Raw genomic sequence first — 20,362 nt, 5'->3', positions numbered from 1 at the left:
AAATAATACATTTCAACAAACTATAGTAGGATATAAGATACAAAAATAATTGCTTTAGACCTCAATTTTGACAGACCTTATAAGAGATGTCCTTACTTTTAAAATTACTAATTCAGTGTGAAAAAAAAAAATTTAAATTAGGCAGTATCTCCTATTCCATCATTTGAAATTTATTTGTTTCCCTCTTTTTATTTGGCGCTTCTGAAGGGATTTCATGAAAGCAATGGGAGCCAAGAAGGGTTGTAGGCACTAACTGACCAGGAAAACGTGCACAGGAAACTACAGAAGACACGGGCATTTCATTCATCTCTCCCCCACTCAGCACAGTGCCCTTTCCCCAGATGCAAAGCCATCACAAGAGAAGTGAGTGGCTGGTGTGGGTGGAGGGTGGAGAGACCCGGAATCTATTGTATATTTACCTATACTGATACATACTCACCCAATGTCACATCTGTGATTCCGTTATTAATAGCGTAGCAGTTCTATTTCCTTATTTGTTCCTTACAAATTATGATTTTTAAAAAGGCCTATAATGACTTAATGTGAAATGTATTAAAACATCCCAAGTGTGAAAAAACAGAAAGTACAGCTGTAGTTTATTTTTGTATTCACTTCACTATAGGAAATAAAATATTATTTAATGAAAAACTTTATGTTGTAAAAGTCATTAACGCATTTAGTATAAGTTCCCTAATTTGATGGCTGGAGGAAAACTAAAACCTAGTGAAAATTGAATTATAGCCTCTTCTCAAGGAAGTGCATTTTGTGACATGGGAAGGTGTTAAAGGCAAAAGAAAAGACATTCATAGAACAATAGAGTAGAAGGAGCACATTTATTAGGGAGCATAAGGACTTCTGGATGGGTGGAAGACAGTGTAAAAATGACAAATAGGCAAAAATAAGGCTCGTGATGGTTAATATTACGTGTCAACTTCATTGGCCTAAGAGATGCCCAGATAGCTGGTAAAAGATTATTTCTGGGTGTGTCTGCGAAGGTATTTTTGGAAAAGATTCGTATTAGATTCAGTAGACTAAATAAAAAGATCGTCCTCCTCTTTGAGGCCCTGAATAGAACAAAAAGGCAGAGGAAGGATAGATGAATTTTCTCTCTCTTTTTGAACTAGGATGTTCATATTCTCCTGCTTTTGGAAACGGAACTTGTGGTTTGGGAGCTTTCACACTCTGGAGCTTACACGAGCAACCTCTCCACCTGCCATCCCCCACCCCCAACTCCTGCAACCCCATTCTGAATTACACCACCAACTTTCTTAGTTCTCCAGCTTGTAGACAGCAAGTCGTGGGACTTTTTGGCCTTGATAACCGCATGAGCCAATGTATATATAATCTCCTATTGGTTCTGTTTCTGGAGAACCCTGATTAATACAGTGCTGAAGAGGACACCTGAGTGTGGATCGTCAACAATTGTGTGTACAAGTGTGGCCTGGAACCAGCATCATCAGCATCATCTGGGAACTTGTTAAAAATTCATATTCTCTGCCCCATCTCAGATATGTTGAATAAAAACTCTAGGGGTAGGAATCAGCAATCTATGTTTAAGAAACCTTGTGGGTGATTCTAGTGCTTTGATTCTAATGTTTTGAGAACCAGGATTGTAGACCATGCTGAAAGGGTTAGTCTGCACGTTGGCTTCATCTGGGAAGATTTAAATACAGATATCTGATCCCCACCCCAAGCCAATTAAATCTGGGAGTCAGAGTCTGGCATTGGTATTTTCTGAAAGCTCACCAGGTAATTCTGACATGGGCCAGGGTTGAGAATCGCTGGTTTAGACTAAGATTTTGTAATCTGAATGCTAATAATAGGGAAAGTTTTACTTTCAAGGGAAATTCGTCGATAACCAACTCTCTTCTAGTTTAAGCCTTGGTCATACTGATCTGTAATTAACATCATCTATTTTCTAATAGCCAGCACCAAATTGTCTATGCCCTTGGCAGCCATGTTCCATGACTCTTAATAACATAAAGTCCTTTTCTCATAGATAGCATGAGGTAAACTTTCATTTAGTGCAGCTAAATTATCAACCAAGCAGGGAACTCGTCCAAAGTAACAAGATTTTTAAAATTAAATTTATAAACTGATTATTTGAGAGGGACGTGGGTTGAGTAGTGGGGAGAGAGGAAGTAGTAGGGGAGGGAGGGACACAAATAAGTATTATGAAGAAAAATAAAACTTTCATACTTTGCCTTATGAATTACAGAAATAAAATAGCCACAGTCCCTTTGGTAGAACCTGCAGCTGTTTCTTAGATTTCATATATTATCTTCATACGTCACAAGTCCTTAGACGCCTGTTTATTGGGCAATCTTTAATAATGATAACTACCATGTATTGAGCACTTATGGTGGAAACACATCTTGGGGGAGGCAGTTTAGGACCTAAAGTTGAAAATTAAATAGTCAAAATTACCCTCAAACATCCCTTAATGGCTAATACAAGAGACACATAGGAAACAAGTCTCTGTGAGCTCAGCCAATCACCTCTCCAGTCTCACATTCCTTGGAGCTCGCAGAGTGGGAGGGCATTTCTCTGTCACCCACGGACTAGAGGCTTTTACTTCAAATGTCCCCCTGCACTTTGTGTTGGTGCTCTCCATGCACCGTCTCTTTAAAGCTCCTCACTATCCCATAATGCAGATATCATTACTATCCCTATTTTCCTATTTTACAGAGAAAGAAATTGAGCTTTAGAGAAGTTAAATAAATTGCCCAAGGTCATGTATTGGAGCCCAGATTAGGACACAGTGTGTGCAACCACAGGACTCAGACCCATCGCTTCTCTAAACTAGAGCCAATATAAAAATAAGTTGTCTTTAGTGGGGTCTTTTTACCTTTATGTTCTTTTCGATAACAACAAACCTCTTCTAAGCAATTAATTTTGGTCCTAGGAAGAGTGTTGAAGCCAGTGCCATGGGATCAAGGCAGCACTTGGTCCCTTCCCTCTCACCTTTTCCCGGTAGCAGCTCTCAGAAGAGCTTATGTTCCCATTTCATACTGGCCAAATATATACATGTACATATAAATAAAATATTATATTTACGTCATTAAAGATATGCATATTTATGTATACATATATTTTTAAGAAGCCACAAGTGTTGGCATGGATGTGGAGAAAAGGGAACCTTTGTGTACTGCTGGTGGGAATGTAAACTGGTGAAGCCACTATGCAAAAAAGTACGGAGGTTTCTCAACAAATTAAAAATAGAACTACAATATGACCCATCAATCCTACCTCTGGGTATAGAGTCAAAGGAAATGGAAACAGCATCTTGAAGAGATTCCTGCACTCCCATGTTCGTTGCAGCATTATTTACAATAGCCAAGATGTGAAAACAACCTGAGTGTCCATCAACGGATGAATGGATAAACATGTGGGTTATATATTTATACAATGGAATATCATCCAGCCATGAGAAAGAAGGAAATCTTGCCATTTGTGACAACATGGATGGACCTTGAGTTTATTATGTTAAGGGAAATAAGCCAGACCAAAAAAATATATATAAATATGCCGTTCAATTAACTTTAGAAACAGAGAGTAGAAAAGTGGTTGCCAGGGCCGAGAGTTGGAGGGAAAGGGAGAGGTTGGTAAATGATACGAGCTTTCGGTTATAAGATAAATAAAGTCCGAGGATCTAATGTATAACACTATGACTACAACTATAACACTCTATTATATAATTGAAATTTATTAAGATAGAAGAATTTAAATGTTCTCACCAAATAAATAAATAAATAAGGTAATGGATGCATTAATTAACTAAATGAGAAGAATCCTTTCATAAAGTATACATATATCAAATAACCATGGTGTACACTTTAAATATATTTGTCAGTTATACTTCAATAAAGCTAAAAATTAATAAATAATAAATAAAAATAGGCTATATATTCGACATCTTTATAAAATACCCTGTGTCCCCTGTTTGGTGGTCCCCAGAGAGGGAACCCCTGGAGGAAAGGACTCTTTGCAGCTGATAGGCCACATATAAAAGCGCCCCAAAATGAGGCTCCGGAGGAAGAAGCAGTAGAGAATGCCAGTAGTTTGAAAAGTTATCACATCCTTTCTCATCCCCAGACTCAGCGGGAACCTTCTTTCCTTTATAGTGAGAAGAGCAGGGAGGTGTAGCTTTGCCTGGAAAGAGTAAAAGGAGCAATGGAATACCTCCCTGTTCCACAGCCACCTCCTCTTCAAACAAGTCCAATCCTAGTCAGTAGTTAATTGATGAAAAGCAGAGAGCAGTATGAGCCCAGTTAAACTCTTTGAGCTGCTACACACAGGTGTGCAGGTTGCACACTGAGCAGCTCTATAGATTGCAATGCGAATGGCATGCCTGGGAGCTGTGCGGCACATAACCTGCACAGCCATATGTGGTAGGCCTGCCAACTATCCTGAGGCTTTGCCAAGGCAAAGAGTAAAGCATAATACTGTACATCCATTTTTTCCAAGTCAAAGTAGGAGTAGATGCACTCTTGTACCTGATTTTCTATAATGATATTATCAAGGCTTCTTTTAAGTAATTTAAATGCTCAAGACCATTAGATATCTTTCCAAAAGAATAGAATGCTTATTTATTTCCTTTCCTGTTACAAATTTGAGGTGGTTTATGGTTAAACATGTACATATGTTCACATAAATAAAAGTAAAAATTAAACCAGTGAAAAAGAGAAAGAAATTATGCCCACCGTAGAATCAACACACTTACTTAAATAAATATTTAAACTTAATCGTGAGCCCCTGGAAACCAAAGCAAAATAGGGAAATATCATAATTATATCATTCTTAGCTGATGGATAAAAATATACCAAAACTTTAGAAGGGAAACCCCTTTTCCTAAACCTTAAAGAAATGCATCACGATGAAGCTACTGCACTTCCCTATCTTGGCCAGGCAGGAATGATGAGACAGGAGCGGAAGGGCAGAACCAGGATAGCTACATACAACCAAACCTGCATGATATAATGGTCAAGCTTGCAAGCATGGAAGCCAGCTGGCCAGGTTCAAATCCCAGCTGACCTTGAGCCAGCCACTTAGCGTGGCTCGTTTCCTTGTCCGTAATGGAGTAATAATGTTACCCACCCACGATCTGTCTGAGAGTATGTGGAATAATGGTGATAATGTGCTTAGCACAGCATCTGGTTCACAGTAAGCTCTCAGTAAATATTAGTTGTCACTACTGAAGCCCAGGAAGGGAGCTGTAGTTTATGGCTAGGACCAAATACTAAGTTACACACTGAGATGCCCAAAGAAGGATGCATGAGAGGCACATCAGGGAGGTCAGGCTCAGGAGCCTCCTGGAAATATCCTGAGTGATGTCCAGCCTTTGTGCCCTTGACCCTTTGCAAGATCCGATTCAACTCCCTCAGTAAGCCTTTGCTTTTCTTTAAAGTATCACTCTCTGCGACTAGTGGGAGACATTGTAATGTAGTAGATATTAGGTTGACGATGGCTTCACTGCAGATGCCCAAGGGACTTGTATATGTGGAAGGTTCTTGAATTGCCCTTGTGTGAATGATCAAGGCATCCAGTGTTCTGGGCAGGCTAGAGCCTCGGGCCGCAGACCCCTGTGTGTGGTGGGCAGCAAGGGGAGGGATCCACTGGCACAAGTAGTGGGCATAGGGCACAGGCATCGAAGTCACCGAAGTCTTACTTGTGAGTCAGTTGGCTTCTGGGAGGAAGGAGTGTGTGAAATGTTGAGACTCAGAGGTGGGCACAAAGCCACGGTGACCTCCAAAAGGAAGAGTTTCTAGTGGGGTAACTAGAAGAGAATGGCTAGGAAAGCAAGGCCGGGGGACCCCTTTAGGATGGTGCTTTTCTAACTTTTCAGACCATAACCCATAGTGAGAAATGAAATTTTCCTCACATCCCAACACACACGTATGCATATAACTAAATAAAAGTTTCATGAAACAGTTCTTACTCTTAACGTGTGCTGCATTCTGATATCATTTTCATTCTATTTCTTTTTTTTAATGCTGTTTTATTTCACAGTTTCAAAAACACTGCTTTAAGGAAAAGATGGAAAAGGTCCCTTTTCGAGGAACCTGGGGTCCAAGATAGTAAGAGAGGAGGTTCATCCGAGTAGACGCTTAGTAACGGCAAAGGGCTTCACACCACAGTGTGGCCACAGATGTCAGGCTCTAGGGGTTAAATCAATAAGCCCCTACTAGACTGAACCTTATTTGGATTCCTCGTACTTTGCACACAGTAGGCATTCAAAAAAAAATATGTTAACCAAACTTTACCTGTCTTAACTAAACTGAATTTAGCTGCCTCAAGAATGTAGCCTTCTGACTTGATAGCTCAGCGGGACTTGGAACACTTGAATGGATGGCATGTCCCATTATTTCCCTTAAACGTGTACTTTCTCAACTGGGCTTGCACAGGGTCCTTGATGTTAAAGATGTCAAGTTTGCGGGCTCTGGTAGGGCTTGGAGGGCTGGCCTTCTCTGAGGATATTCTCCTCAGGGCATTCAGAGCCCAGTTTCCATCAGTGGGAAAGAGCTGAGTAGCTATTTAAAATAGTTCAGGCCACTAAATGAGTTTTGTAGAAATACTTTCCCTTCAACTCCTCTCTTTCCTCTTTCTGCGGTAGAGAACTTCTTTCTTCCTCTTCTTCCCTTAGTGCCATTAGGCTTTTCCGATAAAAAGGTTACAGTGCTTTCTTATAAGCAAGAGAGTGCTCTGGCAGTTCCAGAATGCTAATGCTTACCTAAGGGGGAAAAAAGTGTTTATGAGACGGTTGATTCTGCCCCAGCATTTGTAATTTCCATTCGAGCAATGCAGTCTTGGTCCTTCCCTCAGCCCTTTTCCTTAGCACTCCCAGAGGACCTGAGCTTTCATCCTGGATGCTCTCACTGGGAGGAAGGGCTGCAAAAGACCAGAGTTCTCACTCAAGGAGGACTGCAGGGGGGTATCTGAGGGCAAGTTCTGCCTGAACTATACAGCTCCACGTCTTGGGGCAAGAGACTTACCTTTCTCACATTTCATTTCTTCTTTGGGAAAACTAGGATAATAATAAATATCTTGCAGTCTTGTAAAGGTAAAAAACAATGTACGTCAAACAAAAGAGAGTGCTGGCCACAAGAAGATGCTGAAAAGTAGTCGTGGTCGTAACAGTAGTGTTGTTGTGTTGTTGTCGTCGTCATAGTTACGGTAAATTTATTCTTGGTTGGACCCAAAGAAAGCTAAGCTCGTTTTACTGCAACGGAATAGGAAATGGGTCATTACTGTCACCACTGTTGTTAAGTATTTATGAGTCAGCCTTCTGCTCACATCATTTATAAAGAGTACTAGACCCAGCGTCTATCTAATAAGAAGGTCTTTAAGATGGATAACATGGATGTAAAGTGACAGCATTCTATGTAGCGATGTGAAATGAGTAGATCACAGGAAGCAGGAGCTAGGCAACTGGCTTCATTCTACTAGATTAAGAATCTTCTCACCCCATACCCAGGTCAGAGGCTCTGTTTCATTTGTCTTTAAATTCTTCCTACCTCTCACTTTGATCTGCTCCAGGTACATAGCAAGCATGTAGCAAAGCTTTCTCAAGAGGGTAAATACAAGTATTAGACCATCCTATGATGATGCGTCAGACACCTGTGTTATGTTTTAGTGCGTTCTTGGTGGCAAGAGGGTAAAGAGCAAATGCTGAGGTCCTTTTTGGTGGTAATTCACTGTGTTCTCTCCTCGAGCAGTGGGCGAATTCTTTCAAGTCAGTTGATAAGAGGCCGGTGGGAGGAGGGTGGTGCCTGAGCTTGTAGTAAGCGAAACTGTGTGCATCAGCTTCTGTTGTGGACAACTAGCTTCTTGGTGAGGGGCTCTCTGGGGAAGAGAAATTTATCAGGCCACAAATTCTGAACAGCTAAAGAAGCATTCCCCTTGAGGGAGGATGTCACCCAAAACTCTAAGAAAATGATCTGATGTAGGGAAAGTTTGTATCTGCAAAAGAGACTTTATACCCCACTTAAAGGCAAAATTTTGGTTATGTAGATGCTTTTCAGCTGGACTAGAACATTCTAGGTATTAAAATTATTAGATCTGCTTAAGCTAAGCAGAATAAACAAACCCATGACAAGAAGAAGCTCAACTGGCTTCTTCTCATTAATTTTCGACATCATCAAAGTTAGATTTCAGAGTGTCGGTTGTTCTTGTCTTTCAACTAATCACATGTAAAAGAACATCTTTGTTGCTCTTTCACAAAATGTACCGATGTTTAGCTGGATTTAAATAGCTCAGAAATTTCTCTAACCTGAAGAGACAAGGTGAATGCTTCCTGTTGCTGTCCAGAATTCAATCAGAGGATTGATAAAAACTCATCATGAACTATATTTCTGCTGTTCCAAAATGCCCTTTTTTGTTTGTTTGTTTCATAATTTAGTGTTTTTTAAATCAGTATAAGTTGGATCTTTTATATGTACAGCTAATGTATCTATTTTTCGCAGAAAAAAAAGAAGCTGCCACTAAGCCAATGGAGTATTACCTAAGATATTTGATGTTATCTTAGAATTAAAGAAATGAAATAGTTCACCGTTTTCCTCTAAGAACTTTCACCACAGTGTCTTGTGCACAGCCTGGTATTTATCCTGAGGCCCCTCCCAAACAGCCCCACCCTCCCTGAGGTCCCAGAGTAACGTAGAGATGGCACATCGCAAAGATGTATCAGGACAGCATGGTCCCTCCTGCCCAGGACCAGCTATATAATTTGCGGATCCATGTGTAAAATGAAAATATGAGACCCTTGTTCAAAAATTATTAAGAGTTTCAACAGAACGACAGCAGAGAATTAAACCAAGTGTGGGTCCTTCTGAGCATGGGGCCCTGGGCATCTTCACAGACACCATGTGCATAAAGTCGGCCCACCTCTGGCCAAAGAGTGGGTTAAGATGTGCTAAGCTTCGAACATGGTGCAAGCACTCACACTCCCCAGAAACCCTCCCTCACTAACACTTCAAGCCTTCCCCAATCTCATGCCCACAGCTACATTTCGCACAGCCTATTAATTCTACAAATGCCCAATTAATTCATTCTGTCTTGAGGAAGAGTGGTGAGAGTCTTGAGGGCATAGTGAAGCCTCAGGAGACCTCCCAGCACAGATCTGAGTACCATCGCCCCCATTTCGAACCCTGACCAGTTTGGATTTCATCTCCTCATTGATTCCTCTTTTTGTCTCCTTTTTTCTTTCTTTCTAGTTCAGGTGTCTTTTGCTTTAGAATTAGCATCCCTGCTCCTCTCTCCCAGGCTCTTCTTTCTCCCCATCCCATGTTCAAATCATTTTATTCCATAAACCAAACCTCCACAGTACACTCAATAAAGATTTTCAGCGTGAGTAATTGATCTATAAGTCATTCTTCTCTATGTGAACCGTAATATAGTTCGGCATATTATCGAGTTATTAGACCAACTTCTGAGCCAGCCTTCATTTATTTGGAGCATGGTGCTGATGCCTAAGTTTTCATCTGCTAGCATTGGACTTTAATTTCTCCCCATGAAATGATTCCTATTAAGTCATTGTATCTGCAAAAGAGACTTTATACCCCACTCAAAGGCAAAATTTAACTCAAACTAATGAATTCATAATTACATTTTTTTCTGCAACTATAACTTTGATATAAAAAACACTTTCAAAACCCATGGCTTTTTAGGAGAGACAGTGTTAAGGAACCGGGAGTCTGAGAAATGCACGAAGCCAGTTGGAGCTGATTCCTTTTTCCCAGCAGGCTCCGTGCAGTCCCCTGGGAGAGGGTGGCATGCAGTTCCACACCAGAGGAGCGCCTGGTACCAAAGAGGATCTGTGATCCTATCAACTAATTGGTTGACTCCGTGAAAATTGCTCAGGACAATCTTTTTTTGACAGCTCCAGTGTGATCAGGTACATTCCATAGTTGGTGATAACTGGAATGTCATTAAAATCTAATATCTCACAAGATCTCCAGAGTTGAACCTTGTAAAATTATTAGCAATTGCAGAATGCTGTCGTGCTGCTGCAGTGGCAATATTTTCTTTTTCTTAATCTATTTTATTATATGCTGAGTCTGCAGGCACATCATTCCTCACAAGGTTGTGGAGATGATTAAATGAGCAAATGTGTATAGAGAGCTTGGCATACTTCTTGGAACATAGTAAGCATTCAATAAATGTTAGCTATTATTGTTGTATGCTCCTTTATTTTGAAATGATATTAATTGCTGTGACAACCAGAGTACATCGAATCATCCTTCTGCCCTGCAAGGCAGTCTCTTCACATGAGTGCTGATGTTTACACGTTAATTTAGTTTCTAGCTAAGGAAAGAGTTGGCCTTGAAGACAGACAGATTTGAATGCAGAGTTCAAGTTAGCTACTTACTCTATGAACAGTGGTTCATAATTAGGAGCAAATTTACCCTCAGTAGACACTTGGCAATATCTGGAGACATTTTTAGTTGTCACAACCAGGAGGAGTTACTGGCATTTCGTAGAGGCTGTGGATGCTTCTATGCAACCTACAGTGCACAGAACTGCCCTTGACCTCAGCAAAAAACATTATCTGGTTCCAAATGCCGTGAGTGCCAAGGTTGAGAGACTGCTGCTCTGTGAGACACTTTGGTGAGATATTTAACCTCACTGGGCCTCAGCTTCCTCATCTTTAGAAAGGAAAAGAAATAACATTACTATTTGTTACAAATAATAGAAATAAATAGGAATGAAAAGTGCAGAGTAGAATCCCTGGCACATAGTCATTTCTGGCAGTGACGCTGGTGGTAGCAGAAGTGGCGAGTACTGTGGAGAGCTAATTGTCCATTAACACCTGGGGGGACAGAGAGAGAGACTCTTGGAAACCATTGAGGATTTGTTGTTACTGGGATAAGAAGAAAATTACAAAAATCTGCTTTTCTCCTTTTATCTCTCATTTGAGCTGTTTACAGGTGTCTGCAGTAGCTCCTCCTTGCTCGCTGTTTTCATCCCTTCTCAAATACACAAAGTCCAAGTCGTCCGGTGATGTGGACTTGAAACAGTTTTTCTGTTCTGTTATTTACTCAGTTACCATGGACACTCTTGTCTCTTTGCCTAAGCTAAAGTAATACCTTCACAGGGGAAAGGCTCTGTTGGAGAATTTGTGTTTTGGCATGAATAAGGCACAGAGTCTCCGCAGGCCGCGGACAGCTGAGCTCTGTGTGAGCAGTCTGCGTGGGCCTGCCCCGAGCGCCTGCCCCGAGCACCTGTCCTCGCACTACAGAACTGAATGCGCTATATTCCTCCACCTTCCCAACTAACAGACCTACCTGTGACTTCTTGATACCACTACAGACCACTTCCTAACTTGATAATGCAGGTGTCATAATTGCTATATATTTCATTAAAATTTATCAGTAAAACTGATTTGGCAATTATTCACCTCATTCGGCATCCCTCGTTAGTGACAACAGGCAGCTGGTAGGATCCTATAGGGAAAAACTTCAGAAAATTCTCAGATGGGCAACTATACAGGCCATGTAGATGAGGTTTTTTTCCCTGGGAGGCAAATGAACCTTACTGCAAATCCTTCTAGAACCCCTGAAGAGAACAAGGCATATCTTCAGAAGTGCATAAGCCAGCTTTCCCTTTATTAGAAAGGATAACTGAGGGAGAAAATTACCTACCATCTAATACGCTGTTTCCCACCAGGAAGTGGCTTAATATGTAAGACACCATGTGCGGTCCTCGTTTAGCATTCATTCAATGAAGAAATATTACCCAGTCAATGCCAAGCGTGGTCAGGGCACTGGCTGGGCAAAGGGGTCCGGCAATGAACGAGACATCTCCCTGCCGTCAGGAGGTTACCAGCAAGCTGCTCGCCCCTCCGAAAGTCCCTCTCTCCCTGATGCCTGGGACCTGACGTTATTTACCGAGTCCTTTCCAAGGAGCTGATCCAAACTTACCTGAACATCCTTTTTACATATTTTGATCAAAACTCTCCTTTTGTCCTTCAATCTGCTCTGAACCTAGGTCCTCTGCAAAGCCTACCCCAGTCATGAATATACTCCAGGCTCCCACAGACTCTCACTTTATCACAGCACCTTGCCATCTCCTTCCTGTATGTACAAATCTAACCTAAAAATTCGTGTGAAATTGGGCCTCTTTGTCGTGAATTAGGTGCAAGGCGTAACCATACACCCCTAATAAACTGGGGCTGGAAGAGTTGGGGAGAGGGGCACTGAGCTAAGCCACTCTCTCGTTGGAGAAGGCCTGGAGAGGACTGGCCCAGTTATAGAGGTGCACCCGGGGATGGGGGTGTGGTGTAGCTGGGCAGCCCAGGTAGAGTGTCCAGGGGCCTTATTCTTTGTGTCTGTTCCTGGCACATCCAACAACTGGGAATCCAGGCAGTCTTTTGAAAGTGAAGGCCAGACTCATAGCCGTGTCTTTGGATGAGACCTGTCCATGCATAGCAGGAACCTGATCCACTGTCCTTAATATGGGGTCAGGATTCAAACTTCCAGAAAGAGTTTGGAAAAGCTCTCTCTAGAAAAATAGATGTGAAATGAGAGCAAGATAAGGAGGGAGGAATGATATATTTAAGCAAAGCCACTGATCAGTAAATATGAACCTAAGAAAAAACCCAGTCTCAAAGGCTGGACAGGTTCCAATCAGGATATGACTCAGGAGTGCCTGGACCCACCAAGAGAGTACTGTCGTTTCTTACACAAATTGTGGAGAGTTAGGTCTTCATTAGCAGGTATCCTTGGCAATGATCATTCACAAGGTAGGGGCAAGGATCAAGGAGAGACAATGAAGAGCCCCACAGAGGTAGCAGGGTCTACAGAACTCAAGTTTGGGAGCAGCTTTGTTCCAACAGCAGGAGGGAAGAAGAGGATGCTATCGATGCACACCCTGTGATGGACCGGATGGGCTCGGTACAGAGCCCCAGCCACAGACATGGGCATGCGCTTTGAGGGATCTATTCTTTAGAAGGCTTGGCTTCAGGGTTTAATAAGGGCAGAAGTCAAGGTGAAGAATACAGTAGAGAGGCAGCTGATTTGTATGTCTTTAGACGTGCAGAGGCAGAAATGTTGAACTTGTTAGTTTGACATGTTTGTATATGTCCTGTCCAAGACTGAAAGACTTAAGATTATACGACACAGCTTCCCTTTGCTCTGCAAAATCCCTTGTTTGTTATGGCTGATGATAATGGTGAGGAAAAGAATGGTATATATTAAATTACACAGTCCCCGTAAGTTAAGGAAAAGCACAGCTACAGAAACAGACAATGGCTCCCTGAAACACTCATATATATATAAATGTAGTGAAGGACGACACCACCCCAAATACACCAGCATGAGTATATGTCAAATCGCGGTCTTTGTTTTCCACACCCTAAAAATAGTTACCCTAAGTTGAAGGGACACAGTGTGCATTACTATGAAATCTTTGGGGACTGTTCCACCAAAAGGCCAAGAAACTGCCCTGGGTCTGCACCATGGGCTGGACAGGACCACATGTTTGGGCAGCTCTGCCGAGGATGGTTCAAGAGCACTGACAGCCCTAAATAACTTCAGTTATTAGTTAGTGCCAGTTTTACTTTCACAAAGATGCTCCCCAGCACACCTGAGAGAAAGCAGAAATCCCTCTTACTTGGAAATTAAAACCTGTGCAAAGAGAAGCGAGGCCTGCCACTCTTGCTCATGGTCGAAAACTTGGACTCAGGCCTGGGCTCAGAAGTGTGTTAACATTTACATATGGAATCTAAGTGCTGCTATGGATGCGGAGTGGGGATGGGCTCTGGAGGGTTTACCCTCTCCAGTTCTTCCCCTCAAAAATAATCTTTCTAACAAAACAGATGGTAGCTCCCTCTGTCTACATCAAGTCCGAGAGCCATCAATTACTCAGATTACGCTGAAGATAAACAATGCTATTCTGTTCAGTTCAAATAATCTGTTCAAATCACAGCTAATTACTATTTAGCAAATTAAACTCATTGAGTACTTCAGAAATGTCTATTTCACTATCGGAACGAAAGCTTTACGGAGCCCCCATTGTGAGGAGCTTTCTTTTTTCATTATATAGAACATTATTTAGTTGGTTTGAATCTGCGGCAAAGAATTTTTTTTTTTCAGATCCCTTAAACAAACAATACAAATCATTTTTGAAATTTCAAGTCTTTAATAGACATTCCTTTAGTGTGTGGAGTTTCCTGGGTAAAACAGAAAGGCCTTGCCAGTATCTCTAGTGGTGGACCGCCCTCGGAAAGCAGGTGTCAGGAGGTCAGAAGTGGAGCAGCGGATGCGCATGGAAAGGTGCGACTCGCCAGACTCTCCGAAAGAGCTGCACCTGGGCCGTGTGCTCCCAGCTCTGTGATCATTCAGCTACCCAGCCTCCCTACAACCCAAAGGGAGTCTTTCAACTCAAGATTTTAAAGAATCGATAAAAAGGATTCCTTGAGAAGAACTAAATCCACATTATGGAATGAAATTCATTTATTAAACAGTTACCATATGTAAAACAAACACGCTATACACACAATAGAGGCGTGATTGCAGTAAGTTTATGATTAACAACATTACCCTTAGGCCCTGGCAAGAAGGGCCACATGCTGTAGATGGTCCCTCTATGGCCATCCTCTAGCCATATTACCAGCCACATCCCCCGCCTTCCAGAACAAGGGAGTTCAAGGAATCAGCAGGGTCTTGTCTACCTGGAACCCAAGCCTTGTTTTCTAGGCGATGATCAGTGCATCTAGGACCTTGGAATTCTCTGCTAAAATGATCCCAAGCTGACATCCCTGACCTACACAGGCCTCGACCCCACCTCCGCCCTCTCAAAGACCAGTGTGCAAGCTCAGAGGCCCCAGGAGTGACTGGTGGATGGGAAAGGGGGAAGGAGTGGCTGACGTGAATGTGAACAGAATTTGGACATACAGTAATGCGGGCGGGGGCACACACTACACGCAAGGCCCCAGGGTGCAAGGGTGGGAAGAGAAGTGAGTTGGACTGCAGACTGAGGACCAGGGAGCCAGCTCTTCCTGCACTGCTCAATCCTAAATTTGAACCTAATCTTCCAGGTGTATTGGTTAAGATAAGAAGATGGAATATATTTAGCTAGCAGTTTACCAGCCTAATTGACAACTTCTAAAGATTTTGACTACACAACCACATTCTCACCCAAACTCGAGTTCCCATAAATTGTCCTATTCTCCTCTTCACCACAAAGTCCCATTTCCTCATTGTAGATGATTTTATCCAAATGAAAGAAAACCAGTCTGTAGGCATTAGTTCATACTATGCTATGAATGATCGATAGTCTCCTTCTTAGCATTTCAAGTACGATTGACTATTTCAAAAAAACTCTAGTTGAACAAAGTGAGTAATCTCAGCTTCCAGCTATTACATACAGATTTTTAGGAACAAAGTAAGAATTTTTACTTTTTTATTGGTGAAATTTTTTATCAGCAAAAAATTTATTGACATCGATAAAATATATTTTTAATTTTATAATTTATCTATTTATGATGAAGAGCAACATAGTAAAATATCCCTTACAATAAATATCCCAATAAAAGAAAATAAATGAAACTTAATTAGTTATTTATTAAATCAATGACACTGGCTGGCACGGCAGAGGAGAAACGTACGTTCTCACTAGTGAACATGGCCCAAAGGATTCTATTGACGAACTATTTCCTCTAACTCCCAATTTAATTCTCACCGAGTATAACTTTAGAATTTAGTAATTAAATTTGAATCATGACTGTCTCTGCTCTTCAAGCCTGCATGAAGGTGATTTCAACCCAAGAGAGTTATTTTTAAATTTGGAGAGGGCATGTTGGCAAACGTGTTTGTTATGAGGGGGGAAAAATCCCTCGAATGGGTTTAAAATATATCTAATACTCTGTCAAAGACAAAAACGAAACAAGGAAGGAAATTGATTTTATTCTCCCAGTTGCAATCAGGAGAGCACCCCATATCTGAAAATCAGAGCACCTCGGAAGTGCAGTTTCACCTGGACTTATAAACCGAGGAGTAGACAAGTTACAGGGGAGTGATTTTCCAGCTGGGATGCTTCTGTGTTCGGGGGAGCCCCAGGCAGTCAGGAACAGGGAATGTTTACCTCTGTGTCTAGCTGGTTTTGAGGGGACAGTTTAGCTAATCACTTATGAGACCAAGAATGGGAATGTGGAGGGTCTGCATCTGTCTCTGTTATAGGTAACCAGGAGGTCGCCTTACCCAAGTCATAGGGAGAAGGGTGATTCTTTGCCATGAGCCGTAACTGGAACACAAAAGGAGAGGAGGATTTCTTAACTGTCACTGTTTTCCAGCAGTGCAGGGCTCAGGGGAAGCTCACACTGTCCGCCCACCGCTGTCTGTCTCCCACTGTCCTTCCTGCCCGCTGAGAGCAGCACTGCTTTTACTCTCACCCCTCAGCCCTCCCTCTCTTTCTCCAGGACGCCAGGCACACGCTCACTCCGCGCCTTTGCACTTGCTGGTCTCTCTGCCTGGAGGGCGGCACCCCAGAAATCCACGGCCCGCCCTTCTTCAGGTTTTTTTTTTTACTCAAATGTCACCTTTCCTGTGAGATCTTCCTCCCACATGATCTGTCTCTCTGCTTTGCTTTCTTTTTCTCCTTCGCATTTAACACTAATGGAACACACTGTATCTGTTACTGATTCCTCTCCTTTCTTGTATGTTCCCCGTAAGGATAAACTCCACGAGGACAGGGATTTTTCACCACTGTATCCCCAGCACCCAGCACATCGTGGACATGCAATAGTTTGGGGAAAATATGTTAAAATGCTTAGTTATTTATGCTAAGTATGCTTTGTTTCGCCGAATATAATTAGTTATTTATCACAGTTATTAATATTCTCTGGGGATTTATGCGGAATAACATGACTAGCATGACTTGATAAGAATAGTATATTCCTGGTTCATTTCTGAATCCTTAAGCTAAAGATGTACATTTTTAAACTTCATTTTTATTTTGTATCATTATAATTAAAGATACTAAAGCCAGTATATAGCTACGTGTGTTCCAAATATCAGCTTTCAGAATTTAGGCCTTGTAACACACTCGTCCGATTTTTCTGAAAGAAGGCAGCAAATTACTGTGTGCATCAAAAAAGGGTCAGTGATCTCTCAGAGCCTCCTGATCTGTAGGAACCACGTTTTAATCATAGGCCACACGTGGTTTGGGCACAAGGGTGTTAATCTCCTCTCTGCAGCAAGTGAAGTTTGCACAATTTAATCAGAAATTGCTTTTTGGTGGAGAAAGCATAGTCGCCCATTCCTGAACTTATTATTATCATCTTGTAGTAGAAAGTTTGGGTTCCCGGAGAAGTGGGAGGAAAAAGAAATTTTTTTAATGAAAAAGGAAAATTAAATTCTCAGGTGACATTTATTTTACTTTTTATTGTAAAACTATCATTATCACAAGTAACAGAATTTTTAAAAGACTTTGGTGAGTCTGGGGCCCTAATAAAGATTTGACTTCATTACTTCGTATTTCCCTCCAATTCCTGCTCACGTGCACATGTAATTTTTCATATACCTGCAATGATAGCATAGACAAAATTTTGTAATTTTAGAGATTTTTCTTGCTTAATGATAGTCTATAAATATTACTCACATTATCTTAGAGTTTTCAAAATAATCATATTTTTGTGCCCAAAGAATATTCTGTTGAGTCCCTTATGTACCACAGTTTACTTGTTCAGGAGGAGTTTCTCTTTTTCTGGATGACTTACTTCATCTCTTCTTCTCATTGGACCTGTCATCAGTTGGACTTTGGAAAAAAAAAAAATCTTCCAATTTAGTTAGCTGACTTGGGCATAACTTGGTAACATCCAACCAGATTCCACAGACCCTCCTAGCTACTAATAGGTGTTCTGTTCTGGGGTGGAGTGGGGGATCAGAGGAAGAATGGCTGTCCAAGAGGAAGCCTATCTACAAATGTATTTGGGAAGCTCCATATTTGATATACACATCTTTGAGCATTATACTTAATAAACTGAAGGTTCTGAGAGGTCTTTAAGAGAAGATACTTAGGTAACTTTAATTCACTGAACTGTGATTGTCTCGTAACTCTTCCTGGAGCATGCTGTGAACATCTGAGGGAGCGTTCAGGTTTACTAGAACCTGGAGGAGAAGCACTGCTTCAATAACCCTATCTGGCCAGAATCCTGATAGTTCAGGGACCCTTTCCTCATCTTTCTTTCCTGCTCAAAAGTATCTCTTCATTCCACATTGATTTCATAACCAGACTTAACAGGGGGCTAATGGAAGCTCATGTTGTTCTGGGTTTTGCCTAAAGATGCTCAGGAGCTAAGAAGTCTGTTTTCTGCTCACAACTTATCATCTTTCTGTATGACTCTGGGCAAATCACCACCACCTCTGTCCTCTGTTCAGTTCATCTGTAAAGAAAGAGTCGGGGCTACATAGTTTCTGGAAGGCTAAGGCTGAATCCAAGTGCCTGGTGAGATCATGGGGAGACAGGGAGTAGCCTGATGCTTTCTCATCTGAGTGTCACATGGAGCCCAGTCCTACGACAGTCCCAGACGGGGATGTTGGAGCTCTCACGGAGAAGCTTCTGCACAAACCCAAACCTTCCAGCAGAACATACACACTGTTCCCCATAACCAGGCACATTCTCAATGGCCACAAGTGATCAAAACTTTTTTTTTCCTGTTTCCCTTCTTATTTAACTTCCTCTGTTCTCTTGCTGTGAGGGACCTTAAGAAATTCACTTCGATTCTCTCGACTTCAGTTGCTTATCCTTTCTGAGCCTCAGTTTCCTCACCTTTAAAATAAAAATAATCCAATCTTTAAATGAGATAACGATGTAAAATGCCTAGTACATAGTAAGCATTCAATAAATATTAGTTTTCTCTCCTTCCCTTTTCTTTTCCCATGTTAAATGAATACCAGGCATCTAAAGAAGACAACGGCTAAAGTTCAGTAATTGCTGCCAGAAAAGCCAGTTGAGCATGAAATGACTCTTTAGAAAAGACCTCAGCTCCAGCTAAGAAACGTGAGAAAATGGCTGGTGCATCTCATCGGAGTTTGGCCGCTTATTTCATGCCCATTTACATGTGGGTTACAGTGATGTCAATGAAGTATAAAAGAATAATAAATGAAGAGGAATTTAAAAGAATTTGTAGATGATAAATTCAAAAAAGAGGATGATTGAAGTATGTGCCAAATATTCGAAAATCTAGAGGGAAACTATGTACTTCTTCTAAACGACCCCTGAGGATATTATTATAGAAAAAATGACTAGAACGGACCGACCTTCTGGTGACCCAAGCACACTGGACAGAACGCAGCATCTGAGCATGACCTTAGGTGATCTGGGTCCCTTGGCAACTGGGGTTATTTCTACCAACACGCTCCCCATAAAATTCCTTTGGGCTCAGATTTCATGACCGATGTTCAAACCAATGTTTCATTTGTATATTTCACAGATGCCTTCAATTTAAGGTGGTGTTGACTTAAGTAGTTCCTCCTTATTTCTGTTATGCTTTTAACCATAAAAATGACTAAGAAGAGGAAAGCATGCCAAAAGGGAGATGCGTTGGGGAGTTGGATGGAAAAGGTAAAGGGATGAAGAAGTACAAAATAGTCATTACAAAACAGTCACGGGGATTTAGAGTACAGCACAGGGCATATAGTCAATAGTATTGCAATGGTTGTGTGTAGTGCCAGATGGGTGCTGGAGTAATCGGAAGTATCACTTTTTTTAAAAAAAAGTGTACATTTGAATCTTCATCCACCCACTTTTCTTCAGAGTATAAAGCATATAATATCCTTCTACATGTAGAAGTCAGAATATATAGTAACAGTGAGTTTGTTTTCTAAACAAAAAATTAAACAACCTTTTAGTTCAACAAAGATGAGAATTGGAATAAAATCTGAAGACTGAAAAATACATGACAAAAGCTAAGGTTTAGAATTTAAAAATCCTAAGTATTTCACTAAGACCAAACATACTGACAAGTTTGCAAAAGGCAATATGTTTAACAGCTGATGATATAATTATTGAAGATATGGGTGATGGAAGAGGACAGTTAGCAGGAAGGCTAAGAATGCCAACTTTATTCTCTATTAAAATGGAGAATCAATGTCAGCAATATAAATTGATATATGCATTAAAAAGATTATTACCTTTAAAAAAGAGAAAGAAAGCAGAAGTTAGAAATATTCAGTTATAACTATTTCTCTAGGTTAGATCTTGCATCACAATGAGGCTTGTTAAAATTCAGATTCCTGAATCCCATCTCAAACCTGTTGATTCAGAATTTCTGGAAGCGGGATTTAGAAATCTGTGTTTTAAACGAGCTACCTAGATAATTCGTGTGAACATTAAAGTTCAGACTCTCGCAGTTCACGCTTGAGTCACT

Source organism: Pteropus medius, unplaced genomic scaffold, assembly GCF_902729225.1.
Source record: "Pteropus medius unplaced genomic scaffold, Ma_sr-lr_union100, whole genome shotgun sequence".
NCBI classification, from domain to species: Eukaryota; Metazoa; Chordata; class Mammalia; order Chiroptera; family Pteropodidae; genus Pteropus; species Pteropus medius.
This window is presented reverse-complemented; position numbering follows the sequence as displayed.